General features: G+C 37.4%; 1 pseudogene; it reads left to right on the forward strand.

Annotated features, from left to right (window-relative positions):
- The first annotated feature begins 2431 nt into the window (after positions 1-2431).
- LOC138093240 (myb/SANT-like DNA-binding domain-containing protein 4 pseudogene) lies at positions 2432-3448 on the forward strand (annotated as a pseudogene).
- Positions 3449-6842: the final 3394 nt, after the last annotated feature.

Here is a 6842-nt window from a genome sequence, read left to right on the forward strand (position 1 = left end):
AGAGGCTCTGATGAATCTCAGAATTCCTGAGAGAGTGGTGGTGGAGGTGGGGTTACTGTTAGAACTGGCTCTGTAACTGTGGACAGAGCAGCATAGACTTCAAGGTGGACATGTTGGGCTGAGTGAATAAAATACAGCTAGATTTGAAATGAATCATAGATGGGGAGAGACCTTGAGGCTCTGCATGTAAGAAAGAACAGACCAAATGTCCATGAGCCACAAATGAAAGCAGTAGAAGCTAGCTGAATGTCCAAGGTCAGGCACTATCCAACCCTACTTCAATGGACATCAGCAACACAAGAATCAGCTAGATGCCAGGGTGTAAGCCTCCTTCCTACTTAATTGTACAGGTGAACTAGTGAAGAGGTCCAGAGTCTGAGAGATGATCATACCATAACATTATTTTAAGATGTTTACATTGGACAGATGCTGTCTTAATTCCAGTTCAGTTTTTCCTCTTTCTGGACAGGCCCATTTGCCATCACATTTCTGGTTTTCTTACGTGATCAGTTGTGATTTACTAAACAACCTTGACTTCCAAACCCTCTTCTAGAGTACTGCTCAGGTTGAAACAGTTGTTCTATGGAACCTAGCCCTTAAAAAATCAACTGTTCTATCCCACATGCTTGTATAATGCTAGTTGCTTTCTCTTCATTTCTTAGGCTCTGTTACCAAACCCTTGTCCAACTTTACTGCTCCAGACTTCTTCCCGTATTACCGCCAATTCTCCATGTGCTTCCAGCTTCTGTAGTTTACTTGGCCAGCAAATGATGACTCACCTCCTTCTGTTTAATCCCCATAGTTAATTTAAAATGTAAGGATATTGGGGGGAATTTGCCTGTTACCAGGTTATTGGGGATGCTACCCCGAAACCAGAGGTCTCTCGGTCAGCATTTTAATACTTGGAAGTTTTCCTCTTAAGTCATTAAATAGAATGGTTCATAATCTCAGACTGATGCATTGGCATTTGAAGTTCTTTCCCTAAATTCTGAACTGCCTGAATTTATCTTACTGCAAAACAAAAGTCCCTCAAAGACAAAATTTAATCTCTATACTCAGTAAATAAATTGCAAAACATATTTAAACTTAAGTAATTAAGAATTACTTAATATTGTGTTACAGGCTCTTATTCAGTTACAGTATAAGTTGCAAATAAGTTTTGTCAAAAACTAGCTATTTGGCCAATATACAGATTTTAATTGATGTACATTTTTCAGAGAAAAAAGTAATCCTAAAATGTAATTACTCTTCACTATTAATATGGAGTTTCAAAGTAATATTTATAAAGTGCTTTGAGATTTTTGAAACTATAAAATATTGAATTTTTAGACTGTGGCACTAAACCAATCTACCTAGTAAACATTAATTAAAACTGCAATTTATTTTAATTACTTTTATAAAACCTATGTTTCCATGGTAAAGTTTCCTTGGACTTATTAATTTTTACAATTTTGAAGACTTCTATGAAGCCTAATGAAACTAAACCTTAAAGGGCAAACAATATTCATGAAAAACTTAAGAAATATTTGGGACCATCTTAAAATATTTAACATATCATCATAGTATTTATAGAGTTAGATTTCACTGCACCTGATAAATATTTTTGCATTTCTTCCAAATTCAGGGCTTGTTTAACCTGAGTCTGTTCTAGTAGTAATTAGTGAGTCTTTCCATGGGAAATTAATTACCCTTACCTAACTTTGAGTAAAATACATGGTGCAAAGTTAGTTTAACATTTTCAATCAAGAAAAGCCTTTGTCTAGCCTTTTCATTTAAAAATCCAACTAGCCTAATTTTTTCCTTTTAGAGATTAACCACCTTTTATGTTATGAAACATTAATTGACATTTGAAAAAAACTTTTCAAATATTAAAAAAAAAACTTTCAAAAACAACTTGCAACAAATGAGTAATTTTTTTGTTTCCTTTACAAATAGTGTTCACCTTGTGATCTATTCCTGAAGGAGTGAAATATACCACAATATTCTTCCATTTAAATACAATTCACATTTCACTTATAAGCACAAATTAATGAACACTTGTTTCTAGCAATTTTCACAAAGAGAATTATTCTAGTATAAAGCATCTAAATTTCTTTCCTTGATGAATGAAATATTAAGCTCTAACCAATAATTTTTGTTATGGGATGTCTACCCAGGAGTATATGTGTCAGGCAGTGTTCCTTAAAGTTTCCTCTGGAAAAAAAAAAAAAAAAAGGTCATTTGGGAGTCCCATTAAAAATACTGAATCCAGGGGGACGTGCCGCCAGGCTAGCAGGAAACATCTAATCCCTTGTGCTATTAGATGAATGGAAAACTGATTTAAACAATGTACTAACAAGCAATTGTCCTTGATTTTTGTACTTTGTAGCATTCCTCAAATTCTTTTCACATCTTTCCTTACTGTAAAAACTGCATTTAAGTTTTGCAGAAAATGAAGCAATTGAAAAGGAAAAGCAATTTCAGTGTACAAGAAACTCAGACCCTTTTGAAAGAAATTACAGAAAGGAAGGAAGGAATTTTTTCTAAGCAGCTTAATACAACAATTAATGTGATGAAGCAAATGGCTTGGGAGGAGATTGCACAGTGTGTGAATGTTGTAGGAGAAGGAGAACAGAGAACAGGGACAGAAGTGAAAAGAAGGTACCTTGACTGGTGAGCCCTTATGAAGAGAAAGAAGATGAAGGCGAACATTAAGCTAGTTGGTTCAGGGTTTCCACTTCCTACATCTGATTTAGATGACTCTCTCATTGAAGAGATAGATGAAAAGATTGGATTCCGAAGTGATACAAATTTTGATTGGCAAAATGTGGCAGATTTCAGGGATGCAGGTGGATCCTGAGGTCAAGGAAGAAGAGGAAAGAGATCCCCAGAGTCCTGAATTTGAGATTGAAGAGGATGAAGAAATGTCATCAGTCATTCCAGATTACACGAGGGAAAATGAACTTCCTGATTTCCCCCACATTGATGAATTTTTTACTCCGAACTCAACACCATCTAGGTCTGCATATGATGAGCCCCGTTTGCTTGTAAACATAGAGAAACAGAAACTAGAACTGGAAAAACGAAGGCTTGATATTGAGGCTGAAAGAATGCAGGTAGAGAAGGAACGCCTACAGATTGAGAGAGAGAGGCTGCGACATTTAGACATGGAGCATGAGCGACTTCAGCTGGAGAAGGAGCGGTTGCAGATTGAAAGAGAGGAGCTGAGGTTACAGATAGTCAACTTGGAGAAGCCACCTTTGGGAAGTGAACTTGGTCAAGGGGAAAAGTCCATACATCAGCCACAGGATAGAGAGACCGAGAAGTTAAAACCTGAGAGAGAACGCTTACAACTGGAAAAAGATCGGCTGCATTTTTTGGAATCTGAATCGAAGAAGCTGCAGATTGAAAAGAAACGCTTTCAAGTAGCAAGAGACTACAAATTCAGAAGGAAAGACATTTGCAGTGATTTATCTAGGTCTCCATTTATCAAATGTTTGCAAGCCATAGGTTTCGGTTTAAAAATAATTGCAAGATTAGCTGTATTGTTGTTTTTCTCCTGTTTAATGCTAGTTTTTTCAATATGAAAAAGATAATTATTTGTGGGTAATATATGCTTAAGTCTTCTATGAAAACTATGTGCCCTAGCATAAACAGTATAGCTGAAATTGTTGTACTTTTAATTTAGTAAAATTACACACAGTCTTATATAATCTATGCACTCAGAGTTTACAATTATGTCTGTAAAATTCTAGCTCAGTAGTTGTCAACTGGGGATGTCTTTGGCCCCCAAAAGACATCTGGCAATGTCTGGCAACATATTTTGGTTGTCAGAATTGGAAAGTTGGGCACATTGCTCCTGGCAATGTAGTAGCTAGGGATGCCTACATCCTGCAATGCACAGGACAGTTCCCACTCCCCTCCCCCCCCCACCCCCGCCAAAAAGAATGATCAAACCCTAAATAGCAATGTTGCTGAGTTGAGGAACCCTGTCTTAGCCTGCTGAGCACCTCTTTAGCTTTGTTTCAGTTTCAGAATGTTAAAACCGCAGATATTTATGTAGGGATTACTTAAATGGCCCAAAACTATGAAACAGTACTGTATAGTATATTGACTATAGGAAGTGATGAAGATTATAGATGTTTTATTGCTTTGTTTCCATCTGTATATAATGTGAGAGTCAGAAAAGAATATAGGCAACATCAGAGGTTGTCTAAAGTGGGTTACTTTCCAAAGCAGTTCACTCATCTAGCTATTGGTGCTTTAGAAACAGCACATATTTTTGTAAGCTTTATGCTTTCTTCTGTGACTCCATTGACTAAGCCAGTAGTTTAGACAAAAAATGTCATTTCAATCATGTACTGAAATTTAATATACTTGGTTGAAGCTAGTAAGAATGTTACCAGTTTAAAAATGGTGCCAGTAGTCAATGAACTGGAACTCAGCAAGTGGTCATTTGATTTTTTTTTTTCCTTTTTTTTTATTAAATTTTAAAATCTTTAATTCTTACATGTGTTCCCAAACATGAAACCCCCTCCCACCTCCCTCCCCATAACATCTCTGAGGGTGATCCCCATGCACCAGCCCCAAGCATGCTGTATCCTGCGTCAGACATAGACTGGCGATTCAATTCTTACATGATAGTATACATTATAGAATGCCATTCTCCCAAATCATCCCACCCTCTCCCTCTCTCTCTGAGTCCAAAAGTCCATTATACACAGCTGTGTCTTTTTTCCTGTCTTGCATACAGGGTCGTCATTGCCATCTTTCTAAATTCCATATATATGTGTTAGTATACTGTATTGGTGTTTTTCTTTCTGGCTTACTTCACTCTGTATAATCGGCTCCAGTTTCATCCATCTCATCAGAACTGATTCAAATGAATTCTTTTTAACGGCTGAGTAATACTCCATTGTGTACATGTACCAAAGCTTTCTTATCCATTCATCTGCTGATGGACATCTAGGTTGTTTCCATGTCCTGGCTATTATAAACAGTGCTGCGATGAACATTGGGGTACATGTGTCTCTTTCAATTCTGGTTTCCTCGGTGTGTATACCCAGCAGTGGGATTGCTGGGTCATAAGGTAGTTCTATTTGCAATTTTTTAAGGAATCTCCACACTGTTCTCCATAGTGGCTGTACTAGTTTGCATTCCCACCAACAGTGTAGGAGGGTTCCCTTTTCTCCACACCCTCTCCAGCATTTATTGCTTGCAGATTTTTGGATCGCAGCCATTCTGACTGGTGTGAAGTGGTACCTCATTGTGGTTTTGATTTGCATTTCTCTGATAATGAGTGATGTTGAGCATCTTTTCATGTGTTTGTTAGCCATCAGTATGTCTTCTTTGGAGAAATGTCTATTTAGTTCTTTTTTTTTTTTTTTTATTAAATTTTAAAATCTTTAGTTCTTACATGTGTTCCCAAACATGAAACCCCCTCCCACCTCCCTCCCCATAACATCTCTGTGGGTGATCCCCATGCACCAGCCCCAATCATGCTGTATCCTGCGTCAGACATAGACTGGCGATTCAATTCTTACATGATAGTATACATGATAGAATGCCATTCTCCCCAATCATCCCGCCCTCTCCCTCTCTCTCTGAGTCCAAAAGTCCATTATACACAGCTGTGTCTTTTTTCCTGTCTTGCATACAGGGTCGTCATTGCCATCTTTCTAAATTCCATATATATGTGTTAGTATACTGTATTGGTGTTTTTCTTTCTGGCTTACTTCACTCTGTATAATCGGCTCCAGTTTCATCCATCTCATCAGAACTGATTCAAATGAATTCTTTTTAACGGCTGAGTAATACTCCATCGTGTATATGTACCAAAGCTTCCTTATCCATTCATCTGCTGATGGACATCTAGGTTGTTTCCATGTCCTGGCTATTATAAACAGTGCTGCGATGAACATTGGGGTACATGTGTCTCTTTCACTTCTGGTTTCCTCGGTGTGTATACCCAGCAGTGGGATTGCTGGGTCATAAGGTAGTTTTATTTGCAATTTTTTAAGGAATCTCCACACTGTTCTCCATAGTGGCTGTACTAGTTTGCATTCCCACCAACAGTGTAGGAGGGTTCCCTTTTCTCCACACCCTCTCCAGCATTTGTTGCTTGCAGATTTTTGGATCGCAGCCATTCTGACTGGTGTGAAGTGGTACCTCATTGTGGTTTTGATTTGCATTTCTCTGATAATGAGTGATGTTGAGCATCTTTTCATGTGTTTGTTAGCCATCCGTATGTCTTCTTTGGAGAAATGTCTATTTAGTTATTTGGCCCCACCACCACATTAACAAATTGAAAAATAAAAACCATATGATTATCTCAATAGATGCAGAGAAGGCCTTTGACAAAATTCAACATCCATTTATGATAAAAACTCTCCAGAAAGCAGGAATAGAAGGAACATACCTCAACATAATAAAAGCTATATATGACAAACCCACAGCAAACATTATCCTTAATGGTGAAAAATTGAAAGCATTTCCCCTAAAGTCAGGAACAAGACAAGGGTGTCCACTTTCACCGCTACTATTCAACATAGTTCTGGAAGTTTTGGCCACAGCAATCAGAGCAGAAAAAGAAATAAAAGGAATCCAAATTGGAAAAGAAGAAGTAAAACTCTCACTGTTTGCAGATGACATGATCCTCTACATGGAAAACCCTAAAGACTCCACCAGAAACTTACTAGAGCTCATCAATGAATATAGTAAAGTTGCAGGATATAAAATCAACACACAGAAATCCCTTGCATTCCTATACACTAATAATGAGAAAGTAGAAAAAGAAATTAAGGAAACAATTCCATTCACCATTGCAACAAAAAGAATAAAATACTTAGGAATATATCTACCCA

This window comes from Capricornis sumatraensis, chromosome 16, assembly GCF_032405125.1.
Source record: "Capricornis sumatraensis isolate serow.1 chromosome 16, serow.2, whole genome shotgun sequence".
In the NCBI taxonomy this organism is placed as follows: domain Eukaryota; kingdom Metazoa; phylum Chordata; class Mammalia; order Artiodactyla; family Bovidae; genus Capricornis; species Capricornis sumatraensis.